The 27,039-nt window shown below is 51.1% G+C and overlaps 1 long non-coding RNA gene across 2 annotated transcripts in view; it reads left to right on the top strand.

Moving 5' to 3' along the window:
- Window positions 1-25,013, top strand: part of LOC116912490 — a 43,835-nt gene extending 18,822 nt beyond the window's left edge. The window contains exons 1-3 of one of the 2 annotated variants that reach the window (XR_004389463.1): window positions 4,840-5,376; window positions 22,908-22,970; window positions 24,902-25,013. This is a non-coding gene — a long non-coding RNA (uncharacterized LOC116912490). Of the gene's footprint in view, window positions 1-4,839; window positions 5,377-22,907; window positions 22,971-24,901 lie in introns of those variants that run through there. The other variant, XR_004389464.1, reaches the window with a different exon arrangement.
- Window positions 25,014-27,039: the final 2,026 nt, after the last annotated feature.

The following is a 27,039-nucleotide window of genomic DNA, read 5'->3' as shown; positions in this document are numbered from 1 at the left end:
TCATGGCAGTACTAAGCTGGGATCCCACTCAGAGCATGCAGGGGTTGAGAAGGACCTAGAAGCCAACCAACCAGCACTCAAGTCGTCCCATCGGGCGTTGCCCCCTCCTGCTACCATGGATAAGTGGGAGCTGACCAGAGCTGAGACCCAACCCCAAGTTCCTCACTACCTTCCTGTCCGTGGCTTGTTTCCAGAGAGCAGCCGCCCGCCCTGGACCATATTTAAGCCCAGTAATTGAATTGCAATTGATAGTACATGCCGGTTTAAGATCATGCTAATTGCTTCATTTCCCAGAACACTCCTAAAAAGAAAATGAATTTCCCTGTAATATTTGCGGTGGGGTGAAATGACCCTTGTGGAAATCAATCCTCACTCCATGATGAGTTATGAGTGCAGGGGCAGGGGCCACCTGCACTCCTCTGTGCCTGCCTCAGCAGGTGTAAGGAGTGTCCCCAGCCATTATCCAGATTAGGGAGCACACATGACTCCCAGGAGACTGGCTTGTCCAGGGTCTCACGGTGTCAGTGTGGCACTAGGGCAAGGTGGGCATCCAGGCAATGGGCACAGGTACGAAACCTACTCTTCCCCTCCCTGGAAGGCTGGAGAGATCACAGGACCTCTTGAACCCTCCTACCCCTTAAGGAGTAGGGGTGGCTGTGTGCCGGGCCACCGGAACAGCCCCTGTGTAGTCCTCCGCAGTGTGAGCATATCCCTCGTGGGCATCTTGGCTGCTGAAGTGGACAAAGAGTTAAGATAAAGTTTAGCGATGTGGAGGATGGGAGAGACCAGATGGCAAGTTGGCATGAGGAACCCAGAATCTTCCTGGCACAGGTTTCTGTTCCTTACATGGTTCTCTAGCTTCATAGAACTACTCTGTGCTTGCATAGAAGTAGGGCCACTATCCCTAACCCAACACCCACTGCTTACTCTTCAGCCACTCCCACACCCCTAACCCCCCACCCCACCGTCACCGGCTTACCTGCGTATACTTCCTACCTACCTGTGCACCTCTACCTGCTGGCTGTTCATCCTTCCACCTTTCATACACCTTCCTGTCCCCCATCTCTTAGATTGGCTCAGCAGCACCAGTGTGACCCTTATTTTTACACAGAGAGAAGGTAGAGCCTTCTGTCAGGGAGGCCCTAACAACAAGGGATGGGCCATCTTTAGAATGCTGGCTCTGTAGGTGACATGGACATTCTGTACCATGTATAGCCTTTAGCCTCCTTGATAAGTCACCACTTCTCTAAACTACAACTGAGCTGTGTAGGCCCTAGGGTCTCGGCATGCCTAGAGGAAGCTTGTGATTCTCAGTGAATAGCTATGGGTCAGGATCTGAGTAAGTGGGCATTGGCCCACCTACCCCTTCTGGGCCTCAAGCATTCCTAATAGGAAGTGGACCTTTTCCTGAGTTCTAGGTGCTAGATGGCTCTGGGCTTGCTCTGTATTGTAGATCTAAGCTCCCATAGCATCCCTGCTTCTATCAGGGTTCCTTCCTGTTTTTACAGAGTAACCTGCTGGATATGAAGCAGATCATGGAGGACTTGGCCTTGGCGATGCTAGAATAAGATGCCATTTGTGGATATTGTTCTGCTTGAGCCACTGGCTAGCCAGAGAGATAGCTGTTTGCCAGCTTTTCAACATCCCCCTTTCCTGACAGGCGTTGAGGAAGGCCACGGTAAGACCTGTTCCCTTGCCCACTTTGGGCTTCCAGAGTGATGGTTCCAGTCGTTGCTACTTTGAGTCCATCATAATGGCTGGGAGATGTACAGTACAGAATAGCTTGCCTACCCGGATGCCTCGCAATCCCAGTGGGCTGATGGAAAAAAGGGAGCCATAGCTAAAGGCCAGGCAGGTGGAGAAAGCTGCAGGCCCAAAGCAGGCATTGGCCACCTTAGCACCAGAGGATCCCACTCAGTTTCCAGTACCTTCTGAGTCCAGCAACAAGATCACAGGTGAGCACAGCTAGCTCAGAGCCAGCAGAGGCAGTCCAACTACCAGTCTCTCAGCCCTGCACCAATACACGCAAGCCCAACTTCAGCCCTCAGGAGTAGGAGGTGCTGGCACACAGGGCATCATACCACTAACCACTGCTCTTTGGAACACTGTGGGGCCAAGAGCAGAGAAGCATCAGGTGTGGAGTAGGATCCATTAGACCATGAACTATCTGGACTACTGGCACTGTGACCTGCATGACCTCAAACAAGTGGAGGGAACTTTGTAGTACTGGGCACAGGAAACTGGGCGAAAGAGCTCTGTCCCTGGCTTTGCCCTAGCTCCCATTGAACATACGGTAGCTGAGATCTTCTCAACTTCCATCCCTTAACAGGGGAGCACCCAACAAGTAAATGGGCCCTTCCACACATCTCGCCAACTGAGAGACTCCTTTCTTGGCTACTTCCAGTGTTTGGACCTCAAGTTTGAGATTCTGTGAAGGAGTGGGGAGCCCTTCTCCTAGATGGGAAGCTCAGGAGCTACTTCTTCTCAGCCTTAATTCAGGGCCTTACTTTAGTCTTGACATGGTGTAGCCAGGAGTCTGCAGGCCTCTGGAGGCCTCTCAAGAATTCAGTTGCAGGCCCACAGTGCCCAGGCGAGGAGTGCAAAAAATGCTGGGCGTCCCACCAAGGCTGTCCAGGCAGGACACTAGGATGTCAGCACCCTAGCCGTGTGTCCTGTACAACCTGTATACCACCCAGTCTAGTCTAGGGTGCGGTCTCACATCACATCTAGCATGTAGTGGAGGCTATAGTGTAACCATTCGACTCCCGCTTAGTGCCCTCATGAATGAACGTGGTGTGCAAGGCTCAGAGCATGGCTGTGATTAGATCAGGCTTTTCTCTATTCTTCTCCCTCCTTCTTCCTGTAGGCTGATCCCAGACCTGGAGGGTGGGTATCTGGGTGAAGGTGCCTTGGAGAGGTAGGCCACACAGTGTCCCTCACTGTGCCTTCTGGTACAGGAAGCCTATTGACCAGTCCTCATGGCTGTGGAGTTGGGGTGCAGCCAGGAGGAAGCTGACGCTTTACTGCCCATGCCCACCTCTTTTTCATACTCAGGCCTGAGGTAGGAGGGGGTCTACCCCTCTCCTCTCCTATAGGTTCTTCCTGTCTGACTCTTAGGGCTCTCAGCTGCAATGTGCTGTCTTCCACTGTCCTTGTCACTTGTGCTCTGGTCCCCTCATGACGCTGGCTCTTGTGTCTGCTGCCTCCTTCTCTCACTACCCACCTTGAAGCCAATCCTGATGGGCTGTCCTGTCCCAAGAAGCTGCTGGAAGGAATTTGAGATAAAGCCCTAGGAAATGGACTAGCTTCTTTCTGACATCTCGCAAACCATAGGACAGTTTCGCTTCTCCGGCAGGCAGCTCTGATGACAATGTGGCTGTGGCATGACACTACTCCTCTTCCATGGTGCCTGCTGCCACTACACATGGGTGCAGGAGATGGCATGGCTCTAGATGGGCCTCGGGCCCATTTTGCAGGCCTCCTACCTAGAGAGACAGCCAGAACCCAGGAGTGCTCCTATCTCCTGGTATGAGGCCTAGCCCAGGCTTCCTTGACTCCTGATAGGTTAGTCTACTCTCAAGCCCTAACAACCCTTAGCTCATCTCTCTCTGGAAACACAATTGGCACTGGTGCTTCCTCGTGCCCTGACCTTACCTCCCTCCCTCAGGGAATATAACTAACTGGTGGTCCCCAATGCCCTGGGCTCCTCATGGGAATGGCCTCCATATTGCTGACAGCTTTCTGAATTTGTTGATTTACTGACTGAGGGTTGAAGGCAAGAAGTAAATGGTTTCCTAGCCCTGTGATAGAATGGGGATATTACATTAGAGGCCCAGATAGCCTGTGCCAACCATAAGCCTCAAGGTTATCACCAGCCTGGGAATTGGGTAGAGCCAGGCTTTAAGGGCTGAAGACTGAGGCCATGAGCTGGCAGAGTACCTGGGTCTCCTGCGATACATGTTTCCTGAGGTGGCCAAGTAGAGCACCTGCTGTCTTCGCGTGTCTGGGAACCTGTGACCCAAATGACCAAGTATGTCTCAGAACCATGATGCATCATTAGGGCACAGTTGCCTGAGGCCTTTGAAAGCAGCCTGTGCCTGGGATGGGAAAGTCCTGGCTGATCAGCTGTGAGACTGTCACCCAGTCATGTCCCCATAGAGATCTAGGGCATGAACTCACTCCTCTTGCACACCTAGCATTGTCATGGGGCAGGGCAAAGCATGCCCACCAGTGTCCTCCAGGGCTGCGTGGGAGGCTGCTAGCTCTAGAGCTGGGTCTCTGGCTGTCTGGTGTCCCCAGAGAAGTACCAAGTTTGAATGTGGGGTGTGCCACAGCTATCTGCCTATGGCCTGCAGCCTATGTACAGAGCCTTTGGAACACTGGCTTCTTTCCTTTCTCCTAGAAACAGGCAACAGGGTAGGGGCTCCTAGGCTCAGCTCCCCTGGCATGGAGATGGCACTGTGCTGGGGGCAATATCCAACTCCCGTTCCCTCCTGCCTCAGTCTCTGAAGCATAGGTCAACTCAGAGGCATGTGCACCAACAGGAGGAGGGGTTTGGTGCGGGTGGATGTCTACAGAGAGATAGACAAACAAGATAGCAGGTAGATCAGTGGACAGGGTAGGTAGACAAAAGGCAGCTGAGGAGCCGGTAGGAGAATCTAAGATGTGGGGGGAGCTGTGGTCTGAGCAAACATTTCACCCGTAGGATCTCAGTTTATTCATCCTCCTAACGGCTGCATTGCCAAGGTTCTTTACATGATGAGGCTGCCACTGGGATTCCCCAGCGGTGGCTCACATAGTCTGATGCTTCTGTCTCCTTCTGCCAACCTTCCAGCCAACCAGAAGGATGAGGACCTTACCAGCCTATACACACTGTGGATGGTGCAGCCCACCTGAATCCGAGCCCTGGGACTTCTGTGGAGTCTTCCAGACATCCATGTCCTCGTTCTCCCCACCTCATCTCCATCCTCAGCATCCCCTACAGCCACATGCATGGAGACCTTCGGCCCCTCCCTGTCCTCTCTGTCCTTTGGAAGGACCCCAGAAACAGCAGCTGAGCCCTCCACCTTTGAGCAACAGCTGTTGGACTTTCACAAGCGGCAGGACACCCTCCTGGCCAGCTGGTCCCAGCAACAGAGCACACGGATGGCCCAGCAAAACCAGCTGCTGTAGCAGCTGACCAAGCAAAGCCAGTGGCTGGCTGATGGCGTCAAGCTCTCAACCAAAACCCTTGAGCACTTGGTGGCAGCTTGCCTTGCCCAGGAAGCCTCATCTGCAGTCCCATACAACGTCCCAGGTGGTGGAACAGCACAGAGACCCACCCAGTGTCCCTGGAAGACCCACCTGTGCCTGGAGGTCTCCTCACGGATCCTAAAGGTGAAAGAGGAGATGTGGGTTGGAAGAGGAGCTCCAGTCCCTCCTCAGCACCTGGCTGGGAAAAGCTGACATGACCAGACGCCTAGGGAGCCAGGACACCTGAGATCCTAGAGGCTGGAAGGTTGGGGGTTGACAGGAGACACTTCCCCATAGTGCCTTTCTGTCCTGGTTTTCCGTCCCCACCCTCCACCCCTGCCTCTACTGGAAAGAGGCTTACACAAGCCTGCAACACCAGGGTGTACTCAGGGATGATCCTCATGGAGGAGGCAGAAGGATGGTGAACCTGGCCCCACACTGTTCCAATCAGCCAGTGCCAATGGCCTGAGCCGCTGTAGGGCGTTTCCCTGCAGACCTCGGTAGATGTGAAATGGCCCTCCTTGACACCTTCACCCCAATATTCGGGTGAGCCAGGAGGCCTGGATTTTTGTACAACAGTTCTAGAACCTTCTATTCTCTGTCAGCTCTGATTATAGACACCTGTGTGCACTGCTCTCAGCCCTCTTTGCCGTGGGCTACCATTTTGTACCTGACTTTGCCTGCAAAATATATTCTCATAATAGTGCAAAACAGCGGCAGAAGCCACAGCAATGCTGTCAGGAAACGAGCCCCTGGAGCCTGGCCCCTGCCTCGGTGGGTGATGAATGTCTCTGCCTCTAGTCTTCCAGCAGGGTAGCTGGGTCTTCTGGTCCCAGACCTTCCTCTGTTTCCCCCAAGCTTCATGCTTCCTGTTCCAGTTGGTGGGGCATAGGCCATAGCATTATAGGCTACATAGCCTTTGGGAGCCAGGTCTGGCCACCAGATGGTGGTTTGCCTGGATCCCCAGCCTGACCCCTATGGAGAAGGTCAGAAGCCATGCTGACCTGGGCAGGCTAGCACAGAGGGTGGTGCCTTGACATAGATGGAAGCTTTCTGTTGATTTACATGTCACATGGGTGAGCAGTGCCCATGATTTTTGTCTAGGAAACATTTAGACTTTACAGCCATACATCCTGCTGCCCTTGACGCAGTGCCTGGCTTTCCTGTCTCACCCCTGCCCTGGGGTACATGGTTGTTCCATCTGTAATTATAGTCCCCTCTCAGGAGGGAGAGCCTGCTGTCCTGTCCTGTGAATCCCAGAGGTCTTTCTCAGTGCCACCAGCGCTGAGAAATCTCTAGGGGGTCTCCATTTTAGGTTCTGGTCCCCTGAAAATACCAGTGTGCTAACATTTGCCCCGCCTTGAAATAACAGTGTCCAGTGTTAGGCATTTATTTTGTCCCCACTCTAGTTCCAGCTGAGCCCTAATCCTATCAATACTGAGTTTGGATGCTGCTCCCACTATGACTATACACTAAATTATGGTTCCAACCAGACCATGTGCCCTAACCCTGCTCACATACTGATCAAACAGGCCCAGTTCCACTCATATACAATACTGGGCTTGGTCACATACTGACCTGCTCACTCTGAGCCCAATCCTGGTCATACAAAACCCTGTCCTTGAGCACATGGAGCCTACACCGAGCTGGTTCTTTTGTCTTTGGGAGCATCCCCTGTGCTGTGCCGTCTACTAGGTGTTGAGGACACAGGTGGGCAGAGCAGACCAACACCCCACTCTACCCCCAGAGTTCACAGCATGTTGCAGAAAACGCATTCCAGGCAAGCAAGTGCATATGCGGTAAATACCGCTTAGCCAGTAAAACAGCCAACTGCTTTCGACGGAAAAGTCAGTTTGCGTCGAGGGTGGCATGATGACCTTTACATGAAAGAAACGTGATGGCTGGGTCACAGCTGACAGCAAGCCAGCAAGCCTGAGGTTCAGGTGGCTTCAGCTATGACATCCACTGTAGTTCTCGTTGGTCCAAGATGTCTGTAGGACTCTCCTCAGCACACTGGTGCTCCGAGTAGCTGGGATGGCACGAAGAAGAGGCATGCCCACTCCAGAAGGATGTCTGTTTGCTTCTCAATCCAATTGGCTGCAAATTGGATGCTCACACTTAGCTGCCACAGAAGCTGGGAAATAGTTCATATTTTTAGCCCCCAGTGGGGATTTTGTTACTAAAGGGAAAGAGACATGCTGGGCTAGGTGCCCAGCAATCTGCCAAACTTGGGGAATTGACAGAGCTGGGCCCCGTGTGGTCTAGAGGGTTGGGTGCGCCTCCCTGGAGAGAAGATGGCTCAGCAAGGCCAGACCAGGGATTTTGGAGAAAATTAGTGACTTCTGCAGATGATGGGGAAGGAGGAGTCAGAAGCAACCTGGAACAAGGGGAGAGCTGGGAAAATGGCTCTTCAGGTGTGTTCTAGTGCTGGGGAGCCGGGCTCTGAGCAGAAGCAGAAGGTCTATGTCTGCCCGCCCTCTGGCCAGGGCTCCTTCCAGTAGTTGCCAAGAGCTTGGGCAGCACCGGAGGAACTGTTCTTTGGCCTGACCTCCAGCTCAGGTACATTTGTGGTGAGAAGAGCAAGTGGGTACAGGGACACTGTCTTCAGACTCAGACCTGGACTGGATATTGCTCTTCCTGAGAGTGGAGAGGCCTGGCCCAGACTTGCTGGGAAAGAGAAGGCAGTGGCTGTGTGTGTGTGTGTGTGTGTGTGTGTGTGTGTGTGTGTGTGTGTGTGTGTGTGTGTGCACGCAGGCACACTCGGGCATGCCTGCCTAATGAGTCACCAAGTCTGAGTGTTTGAAGGTGTTCTCAGGGAATATGGGATGGAGTATCTTAGCTGTCCGATGGAGTGCTAGCTGAGGCGAGCCAAGGACGTCTTAGAGAGGCCAGGTAAGCATATGTCACATAGGTTAAGAGGGTCTGCTTCGCTTGCTGCTTACTGTTGACTTCTTGGGAGTCGGCCCTGAGGAAGGAGTGAGTACAGGCAGATTCTGAATACCTGTCAGTGAGCACAGAAGTGGTCAGCAAAAGAAGGCAGGAGGGACAGGAGGAATAGCCTGAAGGAGTAGCTGGAGACTAACTAAAGGGTTCCTAGAGAGTTCCTGGCAGCCTTAGGTACCTTAGGAAGGCCCCAGTAGAACACAGACAGAAAGCGTCCTGATTTTGGACAGCTAGAGGGGTCAGTGAGCATGTTGTTATCTGATGACACTTCCTAACAGTCTGCGTAGGGCCTAACAAGGTCTGCAGTGTGTTTCAGAAGAGGCTGACTGGAAGGCTTTCCTTCAGAGCCAGGGTATCCCATCACCTCACTAAGCATCCCTCTTGACAGAACAGAGGGTGAGGTGGCATCTAAAATTGAGAGAGCTTTGATTTCTGAGTCCCAAGCCCATGTTTGCCTCCATGCTGGCTGGCCAAGTACGTGAGATATCTCCTATCGTCTTCATCCTTCTGACTCTGGTGAGCAGACTCCCCTGTCCCATGTCCCATGTCATCAAGGAGGAGCTTGGGTGCTCTGGCCTGCTGCATGTCATCAGAGGGCCTGAAGGGCCTCTCAGCTGGGCCAGTGAGCGTGATAGCCCAGACCTTACCTCCATCCTTCTCTCTTTCCCTGTCGGAAGTGCTGATGGGTAGCATGTGAAGGTAAACACGGGTAGGTCTGCAGGGGCTCTGTGAGCCCCAAGTGACCCCCATGATGACTAAGTCACTGGGTGGAAATACAGAGGAAGATCTAACAGCAAAAGCAAATAAATGACCATTTAGTCCCAGAATTTCGCCCCTGTGGTTAATCCAGACAGTAACAATTCTGTGAAATATTTTCAAAACATAAATAAATAGAATCACAACAGCTACACAGTAGGTGGTGATGTCAGTAGCTAGGTATGTCCAGAAAGCCAGCCTGGCTTTGATCGGAATGGGTGGGGTGTGAAGGATGTGGGCAGCTTGCTATTGATGTTCCCAGGATGCCTGTTACAAAGAGCGATTATTCTGGCTTTGGTCAGATCCAGTTATCCTGAGGTTCAGGGTCTCTGTGAAGGTAGATGTCATAGCAGGATATGTGACAGCAACAGCACTTGCTTCATCAGCCAGGAAGCCATGGGGAAGAAGAGGGATCACCCTCCCTTGGGAGCACAGTTCCAGGTGTATTAGGATCTCCCACTTGTCCTTACATCCTGAACACACTGAAGCACCATCCTAGGCACCAAGTTTTGAACATGAATCTTGGGGGGATGCTCTCTCTACTCAAACCATAGCAAGTGAATTAACCTCAGTGTGAATAAGCAAGAAGCCAATGGGAAGGTTCCTAAAGAATTTACAGCTTCTATGCCTGGTGGTGCAGGCCTGTAAGCTCAGCTACTTTGGGGGAGGTTGGAGGCTCACAAGTTCAAAGCCAGCCTGGGCTATGGAGCGAGACTGTATCTCAAAACGTAAATCAGGCTGTGGAGATGGCCCTATATTAGACCATTTATTTGTCTAACACACGATGGTGTTCTGGGTTACAATTCCAGAAAGGGGTGGGGCATAGGGGGGACAGAAACTGACAGAGATGGAGGGTGTGGGGATGAGTTAGGAACATCTGCCTGACGGGAATCCTTGGAGAAGAGAGTAAATTGGATGGAAACAGTAAAGATGGGGTGCCAGACATGGTCCAGAACCGCAGACACCACGTCTCTGCATCGAGAGCCCCAGTGATCCCAAGCGCCCAAAGGATGAAGAGGACAAGGAGTGGTGTGAACCAGAAAGAAGCTGCCTTGCAGGAGCGCTGACAGAAGTCCTGACAGCCTAAGAGTTGCACCCCCAAAGCTTGTCTCCAAGGGCAAAGACGAAACTCAAATTTCAAAGAGAAAACTGATCACTTACTGTCAAGAGACATTTTGAAAGGGCCTCTTCCAAACGATGGACTTTGGCATGAACAGAGGCTCCCCAAAGGGAAGAGCTGGGGTACAAAAGAGAGCACCCAGGGGTCTGTGTGAGGTGGTTCATGTATCAAACAGTGAAAAGCTGGTGATGACAAGAATGCCTATGTGTGGGATTATAGTGTAAGAACAGAATAACCACAGAACCGTGGTGGAATATTAATTGGGAAGAATTTTAAATACCCCAAGCTCCATGGATTTGAAGAGAAATTAAATATTGATTAATATTAGCCTTCATTAATAAACTTGCATGGTTAGAAAAAAAAATCTCCAAGGTCCCTTCTTTCAGAATTCAGAGCTATAAGAGCCAGTTAAAAGGATGAAAAGAGAGGCCACGGACTTTATTTTCTTTTAATGTACAAATCACACATCTGGCAGAGAACTTGAACTCAAATATGTAAAGAGTTCTCTAGATTCAATAGTAAGCTAAACAAAGAAGTGAATAAAACCAAAAGAGTATACACAAAAGCCTCAGTCAAGCACTTCGCCAAAGATGACAGACAGAGCACACGCAGAGCTGGTCAGCACTGCCAGCTAGCATGAGACACAAACAGAAGCTACAGTGACCCATGCCACTCTGGCTAGAACAACCACGTGATGCACAGGACTGGAGAGATGGGGGAGTGGGGTGCTGCTGGGGGACAAGATAGCAAAGCACTTTGCAAAGCCGATGTTAGAGGACAAGAGTTGCACTCTAGGGCATTTATCCAAGAGAAGTAAATTCCAAGAGAACATAAAAACTTGCACACAGCATCCTTCGTTTGTAATTGCCTCAAGTCGGAAACAAAGCGGATGTCCTTCAGTGGGTACATACACAGACTGCGTGCTTTCCATAGAATGGAATCTCACTCAGGACAAAGGAGACACCGCAGGTCTCAGAAGCCTGCTCCGTCTTGACTCAAACAGGCAATTAAATTGTAGAGGTGGGGACCGGGCCTCGAAGCATTTGGGAGGTGGGGTGTTGGAGCTTGTGAAGGGGCTGCATGAGGGCACCTGTGGTGCTTGCGGGCACTCCTATATTTTGACCATTATTACCGAAATTATGTAGGGGACAAAATGTCATAGAAGCGCACACAGGAAGGAGGAGTATGGGAGAGGCAGAATGAAGTAAAACTTAAAGGCAAAGCCAGATGCTGACACGATGTCAAAACCCAGAACTCCCAAGACAGTAGAAATGTACAGGGAAGGAAGCAAGCATCTTCACTGAGCTGAAAGGAAATAAAGGAGGAGAAGAGAAATAAGATTTTTTTTAAATGGGGGGAACAAATAGAAAATAAACCTTTGCAGTAGGTAGGCTACGGAGCTGTCCAGGCAGCAAAATAAATGCAGGTAGAGTTTTCTAAAATCCCAGCCAAGAGCTGTGACACCTGAGAGGGAAGTACAACTTTGCTGTTTGTCATCGGTAGGTACGACACAACGAAAGAACGGGAAATGTTGTGAGTGAAGAAGTGGGAACAGATGTGCAGGCCCAATGCCAGGCGAAAGAAAGCCGGGCTGCAGAATTGGCTCCAAGCAGGCAGACCTGAAGAGCCTTCAAACGGAGCATCGTGCCAGCACTCCGAAGGTTACAGTATTTGGAGCGTTTTGGGTTTGCAATTTTCAAATTAGGGAGGCTCAGCCTGTTCACACAGCAAGACGCTCAGGGTATCGCATAGTAAGACGATAACCTTAAGTACTTGTGCTACAAAAAAAGCTGAGAACGGTCGTGCTAAGTAAGAAGACAGTTTTAAATTTGAAAGGACAGACGGCCAACGGAACCCAAAGGGACTAGGAGCTTCTAACAAGGGGAGGGGCGGCCTCCAGGTTTTTCTTTATTCAAGTTGACAGTAGGCTGTGCCCAGCAAAACTTTTTTCTTTGGGAAGACCATACAAGACAAATGATTAGAAAAGTTGATCCTGGAGACTGGGGAGCATTCCTTCTAAGATAGCAAGTGAATGCTAAGAATAACCATCCCCACACCATGAGGAATTGAGGGGAAATGGACGACTTCCATTACAAATGCAGCTTAGCAGCATTGCCTCGAGGTGAGGTAGTTCCCACAGTTGCTAACCCACTAAGGAAGGTGAGCCAGTCGGAATCACATCGCCTACCACGAGAGCCTTGGATCTGGGTGATCTCAAAAGCGCACGCCTGACTTTCAAGTGTGAGCTGCCAACTTTGAGAATTTTTTTTTTATTAGAAGTCAGGAAGAGAGGGGGCTTTTTTTTTTTTTTTTTTTTTTTTTTTTACTGAGTAGCAGGAAGTCAAAGTCAATGACACTCACAGGAGAAAGGAAACTTGTACGCCAGTTTGTTGCCTAGTGGGGCGTCCCTGAACTGAAACACAGTGGTATCAAGTACTAAGACCTTCCTCCCACATACCAGTAGGTGAGAACTGTTACTTGTGTAGCCTTACTGTGTATTAAGCTTTGGCCTGAGATCAGCATAGATCGGAACATGGCGCCTGACCTCAGGAAGCTGAGACCCTGCAGGCTGAGGGGGACCCCTGCAGTCCTTAACAGGCTGACCAGGTAACTAACTGGCCTTGTGTCCTGGAAGATGGGCTGAGTAGTGAGGGTTTCTGGGAGCCATCCGGCCCAGGTACAGTGAGAGAGAAGGGATGGCTACCAGAGATGAATGCCGGTGTCTGATATCAGTTTTGGGTACCTCTGTTCAGCAGAAGTGGTAGCAAGTAGGACCCTTCAAATCTGTCCTTCAAGGCCATTTGCTTCCAAAAGAAAGTCTGAAGAGTGAGGTAAGGCTAAAGTAGGTGCAGGAAGGCAGGTTGCTGAACTTGGGCCTCTGTGAGCGGGCTCTGCTGGTATGGGAGTGCTGGGTACTGAGCATGGTACTGTTTGAGGAGTTCACTGGGTACCGAATGGGGTACTGTTTGACGAGTCTCTACTGGATACTAAGCTAGGTACTGTGAGGAGACCACTGGGTACTGAACAGGGTACTGCTTGACGTGGCTCTGCAGGGTACTATTGGAGGAAGCTCTGCTGGCTCCTGACAGCCTGAGTCATGACCCCCTGACCTTTGACCTGCCAGTAGGGTGAGAACTGTCATTGTCCTCTTTGTGCAGCTGTGGAGAGCACTGTGTGCTGTTCCGTGGCCTTGTAGATTTTAGCCAGTTCTGGCCTCACTTTCTGTCTACCCTGAGCACATCATTCTACAGTTGTCTCTGTGTCCATTTTCCTCTCAGAGCCAGATAAAACAAGCCCCAACAGGACTCATAGTTTTGTTGGGTGCCATTCAGTGTGGGGCCCGATGCTCATGGCACAGAGGCCCAAGGAGGGAATTCTCTGTTGGCTCTGGGAACCGGGAAGGTTTCCTGGACAAGGAACAGCCCAATCTGTACTTCAGTGGCAGGAGCTTGGAAAAATGGAGCCCTGTGTGCATGTGGAAACCATGTACTACAAAGGCCCTGTGGGGCTGAGCTGTTGTAGTGAGGGTGCCTGGGCTGCTGGTTGGAAAGGTCACTGGGGCTTGGAACACCTGGGTCAGGCCTCTCCCCAGGAACCCTTTGGTTGGAGGGTATGGGGTGAGGCCTCCTTCTACCTGACTCCTTTCATGGCGCTCTTGGCATTCCCTCTTGGAACTCTGGGATCCAGGAGTGGTGGCTGGTGGCATCCCAGGGAGGTTGCGGGCAGTCGACCCTTCGAAGAGTTGGGAGCCGAGTAGTAACCTCCATGGGGGTAGGGTGGGAGTGTAAGTGTTCAGGGCTTAGGAAGCCGTCTTTTAATTTGGAGGCTAGGCAGGTTAAATAAGCAGCAACTGAATTTTGCTGAGGCCGGGGCGGTGTGCGGTGTCCCTGGGTATAGAAAGAACATTGGAGAATCTCATTTTGGTGATCAGATTATTATAGATTCTCTCCCAGACTGCTGAGAAATGTAAATGTGAATTGTGTCTCCAGGCGCTGCGAAAGACAGCTTGTGGGGGTGGGCACAGGGTTCAGGGAGGCGACCTGTCTGAATTCAGCCATCTTAGGCTGGGACCCTTTCCTGTCTTGAAGAGGTCCCAGGAGAGGCCCACCCGATCTGTCCTCCCTGGGAGAATGCTGAGCAGAAAAATAACCCTAGGCAAAGACTTGAACCAGTCATCCTGTATTTAATAATATTAGAATCCCAGTGCAGGGGAAGAGAGTCGTCCCATCTCAGTGGGCTCTGCTCTCCTGGGTCCCTCCCTTGAGACTGTATGTGACAAATCCTGCCTGTGCTCTGTCCCGCCCACCTCACACAGAGTTCCAATCCAGAGCTCCTGAGTGTACAGACTGGTATGAGGCTGACTGTTGTCTTCAACAATGCCGTGACTGGGTGAACCTAGCCTGAGTGGGTCTGCACCACAGACAAGAAGGGCCTGGCACAGTTGCTCCTGAACCTGGGGTGTCAGCAGTCAGCACCCGCCATGCTGAGCTGACAGCCATTGCACGGGTCAGCCAGGCCTTGCCTATGCTTGCCATGTGGCTTGTGCGCTGCAGACTGGTTGGTGAGTGAGGGACTGGTACCTAGGCGTCAATCCCGACATCCTTCTGCTCAGTGAGGTTGGCTGGGGAGCATGCTTTGTTCCCAGCTCCTGTGTTCTGTGCTATGTGGACAGGATCAGATGTGTCCTTGATGCCTACTAGAAACCACTACAGAGTGGCTAAACAGATGTTTGCCTCAGGAGCAGAAGGATGGAGGATAAGTCAATATGGCCTAATCAATTCACAAAGGCCTCCAGGGTGGGAAGGTGAAGGTAGCCTCTTACCTCCTCCCCAAAGCCTGAGGGCCTGACAGGGCCAGCATTGATGAGTGTCACTGCCACCCTGTTCTGTCCCCACAGTAGCCAACTCACAGGGTGGACCCTGGGGCCAGAAAGGTAGAGGCTGGTTCTGAGACAATGCATGCTCAGCGGCACCCCTCACCTCCTGGAGAACAGGTACAGGCTGCGAGCGTAGGATGATGGTGGGCTTATGTGTGATTGGCATGGGGACCTGTGTGTGTGCCCATGTGTGTATCATGTGCACCCATGTGTGTTTTCATGTCCAGTCACATGTGCTTGTAAGCACGCTGCAGCTGACTGTATTTAGATATGCGCCATGTGTATGAGAACATGGGCGTCGTAGATGGCCATGTGTGTTTGCAGACTCGTGTATGGGCTGCTTTCACTCATAGGGCAGGATTTAGGCAAACATAAGCAGGGCCAGCCAGGAGGGTAGAAGGTTCCTCTAGGAAATGGTGGAGTCACTCAGAAAGTAGAAAGGATATGTTGGGCAGGAAGGTGGAGTGCCTGAGGGCTAGACCTCCAGTCCTAAGCCATCCCTAGAACTCATCAGATCAGCCTCCGGGGAGGGGGGCCCACTCTGCAGAGAGCCTCTGAAACCCCTACCTAGAGGACTAGCCTTTCCAGTCTCTTGTGCGTAGGCCAACACCCTGCAACTGTGTAGCAGCTGCCTAGATCCTGAACAGAGACATGGGATGGGTGGGTGGGAGGGGTGGTTGAGAGACAGCTGGGGAGGAAGGCATTCTAGAGGAGAGAGGACTCCCAGACGCTCCCTGGGCTGGCGAGATGCACTCCTGGTAGGTCCTGGTAGGTCCACACTGGTGGAGAGCTTTGCCCGCCCAGCACTTATCATCATCATGTGACCTTAGGCAAAGACTGCCCCAGGTGGGAAGGCAGCGGCCCAGACTGAGTGGGATTTCGGTTCAAGGTGAACCCTGCGGTTGGGGCTGAGCCAGGAGTGGGAACTCCTTTCTTCAAAGAGGTGGCACAGGGAATTAGGGACGAGCCCCAGCCTGGGTCTCTGCCTGAGGGAGATTGAGGGAGGGGTGTGTGTGTGTGTGTAGGAAGGCTCTTTTCAAGGCTGAAACAATGCACTTTTGAAGTGGTGGGGAGTCTGGCTTTTTTCAGCAGCTGTATGCAAATTGAATGCAAATGACTTGGCTTGCCGGTACCTGTAACTCAGCGCAACTGCAAGGGCCACTGAGGCAGGTTAGCACCGTGTTCTCCTTCAGTGAGCAGAACCAGAGGCCGATCCTGTAGGAGAGTTTCAGAAGGACTCAGGATGGCCAGAGATGGGAGCGTGCACACTTCCTCAGAGATCTTGGGGAGTCCAGGCAACTGTTGATGTTTACCTTATAAGTGAGGGCTGTCCTGAATCACAGGACGGTGATCTAACCCCAGCCAAGCCGGGGACCCTGAGCATGCTGCTCAACCCCTCTTTATCTCATGACCCCGGGCTATGAAATAGAGCACCACAGAGGCCTCAGGCTACAAGTGAAGCTGACTCCTGCAGGTGCTGGTAGTGAAAATGGTAGAACAGACCTGCAGGTGGTGCTTCTAGTGTGGGCAGTAATGCACAAAATGGTGACAGTGGTGATGGAGGTGTCAGAAAGGAAGTAGTGGTGGCTGGTGGTGATGATGATGGTGGTGATGATGACTGGTGAGATGGTGATGGTGATAATGATTGGTAATGATTGGTAATGATTGGTAATGATAATAGTGGTGATGATAATGGTGGTGATGATGATTGGTGAGATGGTGATGGTGATAATGATTGATAATGAGTGGTAATTATTGGCAATGATGATAGTGGTGATGGTGATGATGGTGATAGTAAATGGTAATGGTATTGATGTCTGGGGGGTGGTTTGTATTGGTGGTGATGATCGTGATGGCAGTGATGATGGTTATTGATGACAGTGATCTTTCCACAGTAGAGGGTTCCCTATAAGCACTGTACAATGCCCCAGGTGAACAGAAAAAAATAAGCCCTCTGTCTCTGAGCTGCTCATATCTTATTCAAAGGCTTTCCAAGGTTGGAACATGGCTCCCAGTGTGTTTCATTACCCCTTAGCCATTGGGGGCCTCTCTGCGGGATCTGTCTGGCTTCTCACACAAACAGTTCTCAGCTTTGCTTGGGACTGCCCCCCCCCGCCTCCAAACTCCTCAGCGTGAGCTCAGGCCAGTCTCTCTGACTTCTCAGCACAGGGCTGCGCTTGGAGGGTGTGCCCAGGGTTTTTCAGGGGGAAGCTGGTTCAGCCTCAGAGCTTCTCTTGGGGCAGGGCTGGATAATGGAAGGCATGAGGCTGTGAATGTTACACTGACGTTTGCTTGGTCGGGTGGGACTTGGCTGCTTGTGCCGCCACTGTCTAGAGTGTTTGAGTTCAGGTCTTGCTGATACCCACATTTTCTCCATAGACTTTTACTTTTTTTTTTTTTTTTTTTTTTTTTAAGTTCTAGAAGGCTAGCAAGATGGGAAGAGCAAGAAACGGGACAGCCCAGGGAAACCCTAGAACTGAAACAATATGTCCCTGCCCCAAGCTGGCTGTGCACGGAGGGTTTGGAGCCTTCTGGAAGTGTTTCCATGTGTAGGGGCAGCCAGGTTATGCTTTCCTAGGTGGCTGTTCCGGGCTGTATGGTGAGGCAGTGGCAGGAGGCAGGGGTGGGGCTCCTGCCTGGAATCCCAGCCCACAAGGCTCTGGGGGAGCCAACAGCTGCTTCCAGTGCCTGGAAAACACAGCAGAGTTCAGCCACGAAAGCCCTGCCTGCCACACACAGATATGGATCAGTCTCATTAAAAAGCCTCAGCACCAGCCAGAGTTCTGCCCTGCTGTCTCTCTGGCTGGAGCCTGGAGCCCCAGCACTGTGCCAAGGGAGCCTAAATGCAACACCAGGAATCTGTGCACAAGTGACCCCATCTTTTGGAATAAGCCCGGTACTGCCCCTCAGTCAACCTTCCATTCTCCGCTTGGGTCTGGGGGAGGGGGGATCTGAGGCAATCAGGGGGGACAGCTTGAGTCCCATGTCCACTTCTCCCCTTTCCATCCTCCTATACCCTGAAATCTACTACCACAGTGATACAGCTGCCATGTTCGAGGTCCTGGCAGCAGGCAAACGCTGCTCCCCAGTCCCTAGGAGAGCCCTGGCTGTGAATCAGGGAGGCCATCCATGCTGTAGCTTGGTTAGGAAGGGGCAAGGATTCTGGGAAGCCACTCATGCCCATGGCATTGAGGGTGGTCACAATGATGCCATGCTGGTGCAGACCACCATGCCCCAGATTGCGACAGAGCCAAGAGAGATCATGGCAACCTCCAGCCAGGAGAACTATGGCTGTGTTCTCCCACATCATTCTCATCCTCAGCAGATGGGTGAGCTAGGAGCCTCTGTTCTCTGATGCCCGGATGCCCAGACTGGAGGCATGGTCTTCACTATCCCCTCTGCTGCTGTTTCTTTTGCTACCAGCATCCCTGTAGCCACTTTACAGGAGTTGTCGCACTCTGGTGCTGGCAGGCTGGGGTCCGGCTTCAGAACTCTTTGTCCTCAACACTGAGCCTGGTTTGCGCTAGGTCCAACTACCCGCCCAGTTCCTCCTCAAATGCTACCCTGTCCTAGTTTGCTTTCTGTTGCTGTGACGAAACACTGACCATAACCAACTTGGGGGTGAGAGGGTTTATCTCATCTTAAAATTCATAGTCCATCCTGAAGGAACTCAGGGCAGGAGCTCAAGCCAGGAACCCGAGCATAGGACCTGAAGCAGAAATCATGGAGAAAGCTGCTTACTGACTTGATCCCCGTGACTCGTTCTTCCTTGCACCATCCAGGACCACAGGACCAGGGATGAGATTTCCCATATCAGTCATTCATCAAGAAAACCACAGCTCAATATGGTGGGTCCATTTTCTCAATTGAGGTTCTCTCTTTCCCAGATAGCTGTAGTTTGTGTCCTGTTGAAAAAAAAAAATGCAGCCTATACCTAAGTGTAAGCTATGTCTGTCTGAACCCTTTTTAGTGCCAGAGGGTGGATGCTCTCCCAGTCTGAGGCATGGGGCCAGGAGCAGGAGTAGGCAGATGCTGTTCTGAGTGTCACCTTCCCTGGGCGGTACCTGACGGGGAGCAGGCGTGTCCACACTGGGATTCATCCAGCCTCCTGGCCTCCCACGGATCTTTTGAGGTGGGCGAAAGGCACAGAGAAAGCATAAAAGAAACTGGCTGAGGGACCAGTTCAGAGGAACTATGGGCCAGGGAGGCAACTAGTGCTTAAGTGCCCACTGTGATCACCTCACCATGCACTGAAGAGGAATGGTCGTAGGTGGTTCTCATTGTGTTACCTGGGAACTTACTCGGCACTGCTAGGAGGCCTGCTGTGCTGGCTAGTTTTGTGTCAACTTGACACAAGCTACAGAGAGGAAATCTAGACCGAGAAAATGCCTTGCAAGGTCTGACAGTAGTCAACCCTATAGAGCATTTTTAAATTAGTGATTTACGTGGGAGGGCCCAGCACATTGTGGGTGGGGCCAACCAGGGGCTGGTGGTCCTAGATTAGATAGATAGATAGATAGATAGATAGATAGATAGATAGATAGATAGACAGACAGACAGACAGACATGTAGGCAGGTAGCTAGCTAGCTAGGTAGGTAGGTAGGTAGGTAGGTAGGTAGGTAGTAGGTAGATAGATAGATAGATAGATAGATAGATAGATAGATAGATAGATAGATAGATAGTGAGTACAGCCATGAGGAGCAAGCCAGTAAGCAGCATCCCATGCTCTCTATATTAGCTCCTGTCTCTAGGTTCCTGCCTTGTTTGAGTTCCTGTCCTGACTTCCTTCAGTGATGGACTATGATGTAGAAGTATAAACCAGATACCCCCTTTCCTCTCCAAGTTTCTTTGTTCATGGTGTTCACAGCAATAGAAACCCAAAGACACCAGGCATGTCACTGAGCTGGGCATTTGGTCATCTGTGAACTGTCCTTTCCTCACCTGGAAGACATTCCCTCCATTCACTGAGTTTGGAAGATGATGGCACCTGCAGACAGCTACCAGCGTGCCCACACCCACCCATACTCTCACCTTCAGCAGCACCTCAAACGTCAGCCAGAGCAGGGATATAATCTTAACATTAAGGTGGCTTCAGCGTTCATCGACTTGGTCTGACCACATAGCCAGGTCGTGCCCTGATGCCCCCATGTGTTGCCAACACATTGTGGGTCCAGGCCTGCTGAAGAAGCCAGGCCATGTGTCTGTTTACCTCATGGCAGTGAGAGCAAGAACTATGCCAAAGCACCCTGACAGCAAACAAGCTTTCTCGCTCACACCCGAGCTACAGTTAAAGAAGCACAAGTGTGGGCCCAGCCCTGTAAGACCCCGGGGAATACCGCGTCCTTGGAGGCACCATAGCCAGTTCCAGGAGCAGGGTCTAGGACCTGGCTAGTTCTCCTAGAAGGTAGAATTTCTTCTCAGTGCACGACAGTGGGCAGACAAGTGCCACTTTCCCATTGGAAGCAGGATCGTTCCCCCAGGGTCCCTGTTCCCAGGATATACATATAAGTTGGTGTAAGACCACACTCCTAACCTTTTTTACCTGCCAGCTTGTCCTCAGCATCAGCAAGAGCCAACTCTCCTTCTGTGGTCACCACTGAAGCCCTAGCTGACGGGAGTCACAGTCTCAGAGAGAGGTTGTGGTCATGGGGTTCAGGAGGTAGCAGCTGGTTCTGCTTGAGGAAGGTAAGGAGGTGTGGAAGGACCTCTCTTCAGCCCAGTGTCACTTGCTTGCTGTGAGACTCTGAACAGCAACATTCTACAGCATGAAGTGTCTGTCCCATGAGCCCAGCTAGGGCACTGGGCTGTGGAATGTGTCTCCTGCCTTGGGTTCAGCACTGTGGACAGCTCCCGCCTTAGCTGTTAACCTGGGAGTCTGAGGATCTGTGTTTTTCTTATTTCACATTCTCTTCCTTCAAGGAAGGAAGACAGTTTGGGCGTTTTGGGTCTGTGTGTGTTGGAGCAGGGAGTGTAATGTCCTACCCCAGATTGCTGTTAGCCTCCAGGCATTGCTATGGGGGCACCCTAGCTGTGTGTGGAGAAATTGAGCTGGCATAGCAGTTACTTCCTGCGTCATGTATGTCCAGCCTGCAGGTTGCTGCGGCATCCTACCGAAGTACGTAAGTTTCTAGGACCATGTCTTGGTATCCTCTGAGCCCCGGCACTTGTCGCCTGCTCTGGTAACCAATGCCCACTGTCAGTAGTGTGGATAGAGGGATTGGAGGAAAAGCAGACACAGAGGGTATCTGGCTAGGGGTGCTCAGACTTCTGTGAAGCTTCACCTTGGAGCTCTGTCAGCCCATGCCATTTGGAGCTTCTGAGGGTCCTTTCCAGACCAGAGTCATATGACATTCTGGGCTTGAGACCTCAGCACTCCCCCAAGGAACCCAGTCTAGTGGCTGTTCCTAGGAAAACATTTCTAGAACAGCATTCCTGGCTGGCAGGATGTCCAGTATGCACCCCCTCTGCATTTTCTTCCATATATTCTTGCTGCTGTGGGAAGATAGATGCATGGGCACAGCCAAGCATGTCTGGCTGCCTGTGGGTTTCTCTAGTTCAGCTCTCCCTGGATGATGACTTAAGCACACTCCATGAGCTTCCAACTCCATACCACAGATCTTATGTGTCTGTGGCCATCCACTTTTGGCTTTGGCGGGGGAAGACCCAGACACACGGAGGTTTGCCTGAGATCAGCATCCACGACCCTTTCTGATTAGTGGTGTTTGCTTCCTTCTCCATGCCAGCCCAGGTCATCTTGCTGCAGTAGCTAATGACCCCAAGTTTGGATTATGTGTTGGGTCCATAGGTTTAGTGTGGGTCTCCTGAACTTCTTTGCTCTGAGACCCAGACTGCAAGGGCTGTTCTCTGACACCATAGAGATCATGACAGGAGAGAATGGTGGAGGAGCCTAGTGTAGCCTACAAGTGGCAGATGTCATCCCTGTTCCCTGGTATTGACCAAAGTGAGTTATTACTAAGCCGTTCCTGCCGCATCATGGGGGTCACCAGGCACCATCTTGAAGGGAGATATTGAAGCCCCTTGAGAAAGACAGTGGGGCCTAGTGACTGATCCAGCTTACCACGCAACAGAATCGTTCCTCTCTTCCCTAGGACCACCTTCCTCTGGGCTTCTCATACCTCCTCCACCCTGCTCCCCTAGATCAGTCTTCCTTGGGAGTCTGGGAAATCTCCATACCATCTTCAACTCTCCAAGTACAGTTCTGTTGAGGATCCCTGTCCCTCTGCCTTGTCACAGCCCCTGGGTCAGGTCAGGCTCTTGCCCTCTCTAGCTACAGCAGGAGACCTCTGGACTTGGCTCGTGCCTCTCCTTTTGCTCAGGTGAACCTGCTTTGCCTCTGCTGCTCTGTGGCAGAAGGGTAGCTGGTGACGGGCGTGGCACTGCACTGCCTGCTTAGTGAGCTCACAACCTGTCTTTCTCAAGAGAGTCACCCAGCTGGTGGTACCCCGTGTTGATGATGCATGCAGGGTGTCAGTCTGCAATGTACCCAGGGGAGCGGATGCTGGTGCTGCGGTGATGAATGGATGAGGAAGCCAGACCTATGCCCAGGAGGGGAGGGGAGAGCACACTGCAGGGCAAATCGGAAGTTTGGCAGCTGATTGATTCCTCAGACGGGGACACCCAGCAGCTGAGCTTATCAGCATCCCTGTTAGGCTCACATAGAGGAGGAACCTCACATAATGTGGCTCATCAGCAGAGCTCAGAGATTTGTGCTGGGCCCCTCAGTGGGAAACCAGACTTTGGAACTGGTGGAGAGGAGGCAGACACACCCTTCAGGTCCTCCTCCTCCATAGGACCTTGAGACCCCAGGGTAGGAAGGCTTCTGTTGTGATGTGGGAATCCTCATCTTTTCAGATGTGCAGTGTCTCTTGGGCCAACTGGAATGATGATACAAGTAAGACTCCTCCCCATCATACTTGGTGTTTTGTTTGTTTGTTTGATTTTTTTTGTTGTTGTTGTAGGCTAGATCCACCTGAGAAGAGGACCCTCAATTGAGAATGTGCCTCCCTCTTACTGGCACACAGGTAAGTCTCCAGGGCACTTTTGTCATTACTGTGGGTGTTGCCACCCCTGGGTTGGTGGTCCTGGGTTCTATAAGAAAGCTGACTGAGCAAGCCATGGGAGCAAGTCAGTCAGCAGCATCCTTCCATGGCCTCTGCATCAGGTCCTGCCTCCAGGTCCCAGCCTTGAGTTCTTGCCCTGACTTCCCTTCATAATTGACTATATACTTTAAGATAGCATAAACTCTCTCCAAGTTGCTTTTGGTTATGGTATTATCATAGCAACAGGAAGCAAACTAGCATCCTTGGATTTTGGAGTCACATCTGGCATGGTCACTGTGATGGCTAGGGGTAGCATTCATAAACCCTGCCCAGCTAGGCCCCAGCAGCTCATGACCGCTTGCTTCTCTAGTCTATTTGACAACTTTACAAGGCTGTGCATGACATAGATTTAAGATACGAAACGTAAGGATGTCCTGGAACCTTCCGTGAACCATATCCTGACCCAAGACCTAGAGTGTCTGACACCCACAGCTGTGAGCTGCCAGCCCCACCCTGCTTTCTGCCCCGTCAATTTCATGTCTGTCACCCCCTTGCTTTTGTGTGGTTTCAGACAGTTTTGCATCACTTTGCACAGACAATATTGGTAAAATGTGTTTACTGCAAAACAATATATTGTTTAGTGTTGCTTCATGCCACAATATTTGCATCTTCTGAGACTGGCTTTTCCAGATCCAGCTTTGTTTCCGGGCTGCAGCCATGTGCTGCAAGCAGCTAGCTTCGGAGTCTCTCCAGGCTTGGCATTACATAGTGTGAGTGCTTCCTAATTTAGACGAGAGTTTTCCTGCTGTGAACAGCACTGCCATGGACTCCTTAGCTGGCTGCTGGTGGGGTCAGGGGTCAGGGGTCAGAGGTCAGGGCCCTGGTAAATAGATACACTCTTTCCTGTGACATGGGTCTTGAGTGTGTGGGTGGCTGGATGATTCAAAGGTGGTCCGAGTCCCCCCACCCGAGCCCCTCCCAGTGTATGAGCTCATCCTTCTGACCGGCTCCCACTCCTCCAATATTCCATATTGTCAGACGCCTTAATTTTTGCCAATCTGCTGGGTGTAAAATAGTATCTAATTGTAGTCTTAATTTGCATTTCTCTGATTACTAACGAGGCTAGAATTTTCATGTGTTTATATTTGTGTTTCCTTTGCTGTGGAAAGTCTGTTCGTGCCTTTTGCCCATCTTTACAATCCGGTTGTTGGGTTTTTATGCCTTAATGGCTGAGAGATGTGTGTACACACATAGCAGGCCCTATCTCAGTACGCATCTCCATGGGTCGACGAAGACTGGGAGGACCACCTTCCTTTTGTCCTGCCTCGGGGTCTGCAAATGATCCGGGATCCTGCCTCATTTGGGAGTTCCCTACTTCCAGAACCTAAGAGCCTTCCACTTTTGTTTCTTTGACTTAACCTTCTGCCCCTGACATCTCTCTCTCCCCGTAAGGCTCCTCCTGTGAGGAGGCATCTCCCAGTGGCTCCCTTGCAACATCCCAGGACCTTGACTCTTTTGGGTCAAAGACCCAGTTCCATGTTTGTAGTTACTTTGTGACAATGGTGGGCAGGGTGGAATAGTTGAGTTGAGCTCATTCGTGGCCTGGACCCCTGGGCTGAGGAGGTCTTTACAATGTACTCTTTACCAGTTGTTCTCTTGTATCAAAATCCCGACAGAGGCAACTTCAGGGAGGAATGGTTTATCTGGTGTACTATTCCAGGGCTCAGACCATCACTGTGAGAAGGAATGGTGGCCGGAGCGTGAGGCGGCTGGTCACATTGTGTCCACAGAAGCAGGGGTGGGGAAGGTGGGTGCTGAGCCTGCTTTCTCCCTTTTGCCCAGTCTAGAACCCTAGGCTTTGAAACGCACTCCCCATATGGAGGATTACTTTCGTTTCTGTCTTCCCTTCTTAGGTAAACCTTTCTGGAAACACCAGATATTGTCCAGAGATGTGTTTCCATGGCGATCCTCATCTAGCCAAGTTGGCAATGAGGATGAATAATCAATCAGCATCAACTTTCAACTGAACTCCAGTACCCGTCTCTCCTGTCCCCTCAAAACATCCCTCCCCTTGGGAGACCCACCCCAATTCCTCAGTCCCTGGTGGCCACTGGTCTGCTCTGCGTCTGCCAGGTCGATGGCTCCAGAGTCCACGCACAAGGGAGTCAGTGCACTTGTGCACTTCCCTCTTTGTTCTGGTCTTATCTTGCTGAACATGGCTCCTGCCATGCATCTCCACAGCCGTGGATGGGGTCTCTTTCCCTCTGAAAGCTGATGGTATTACACTGTGCGTGCATACTAGGGTGTCCTCATAACGTGGTTGGTCGGGATCATCGGGGATTGCTCTAGGACAGACATGGGGTGTCTGTAGAGCTATTAAATTTGCTCCATACCTAGTAGCAGCTTTACTAAGCATATGGCAGTCCCATTTAAAGTATTTTGAGTGAATCTGCTTTTTCCATTATATCTGCACTGATTTAATTCCCCCTCAACACACGTGAGTTCGCTTTCCTCACATGCTCGCCAGCATTTGGTTTTCTCTTTTCTGTAGCAGCCATTCTAACTTGGGTGACATGATACCCCACTGTCATTTTGATACCCACCTTGTCCAGTGCTGACGGTGAAGCCCAAGGGCTGACACATGTTCCATGGTAGCTCTCCACACCACCAGCATGGGATTACATTTTACGGATTAACACTGAACACTTTTCCAGGTGCCATTGGCTGTTCATGCTTTCTTCTTTTGAAAAATATCTGTCTGGAGGATTTCACCCGTGCATCAACCCCTTACTGAATGACTAGATTATAGGTGCTTTCTCCTACCCCCACTGTCCTTTCTTTTGCTGTTTCATATGTTGTGTGAAAGCTTTTCTCCTTTGTCTGCTACAGTGGTTTGACCAAGAATGGCCCTCATAGGCTAATATATTTGAATGCTAATTATTAGAGAGTAGGTGTGGCCTTGTTGGAGGAAGTGTGTCACTGGGGGTTGGCCTCGAAGTTTCAGAAGCCCAAGTTAGGCCCAGTGGCTGGCTGGAGCGCTCTCTCTCTCTCTCTCTCTCTCTCTCCCTTTCTCCCTCTCTCCCTCTCTCTCTCTGATGCTTGTGGATCCTGATATAGAACTCTCAACTTCGTCAGGACTGTGTGCCACCATGCTCCTTACCACAAAGAGTTACCATGGTCATGATGTCTCCTAACAGAAGTAGAACACTGGCAAAGACATTTGCATTTGCCATCTGTGCTCTTAAAGACTTACCTCTGCCTGTATCATTGTCTTGGGTCATCCTTCCTGTGTTTTTGTTTGTTACCCATGTAGTGCAGTCTGTCCTAGAACTTGAATGTAGTTGAGGCTAGCCTTCCAGAATGTCCTGCCACCATTTCCCAAGTGCTGCTCAGAGCAGAGATGTAAGACACTACACCCATATCCCATATCCCCCCCCTCTCTCTGTCTGTCTCGCTCTCTCTCTCTCATGCACACACACATACACACACACACACACACACACACACAGAGAGGCATACACATTTTCTTTCTGTAGTCTCATAATTTTAAGTTGTGCTATTAAGTCTATAGGCCATTTTGAATTGATTTTTATTTTTGGGAAAATTTTATACATGTATATAATGTCCTCTCTTCATTTACCTTCATTGCCTTCTCTTCTCCTCTCACTCCTGATGAAGCTCCCTTCTTCCCAGCTAGTCCCCCTTTCACCCATTAAGTCTTACACACACGGGGGCACGGGCAGAGACAGAGAGACAGAGAGACTGAGAGACACAGATACAGAGATTAAGACAGAAAGAGACAGAGACATAGAGATAGAGATTGAGGCAGGGAGACACAGAGAGGGGGACAGAGAGAGACAATGAAACTCAAAGACACACACACACACACTCACGCACACACACACTCACACACACACACACACACACACACACATGTATGAGAGAGAGAGAGAAAGACTGAGAATTTGGGATCTCATTCTATTCTTCAGGTTGTGGACGACACTCCCCAGCAGAGACTATACATCTCCACTAGATATCCACGGCGTCTTTG

Source organism: Rattus rattus, chromosome 1, assembly GCF_011064425.1.
Source record: "Rattus rattus isolate New Zealand chromosome 1, Rrattus_CSIRO_v1, whole genome shotgun sequence".
NCBI classification, from domain to species: domain Eukaryota; kingdom Metazoa; phylum Chordata; class Mammalia; order Rodentia; family Muridae; genus Rattus; species Rattus rattus.
This window is presented reverse-complemented; position numbering and strand designations above follow the sequence as displayed.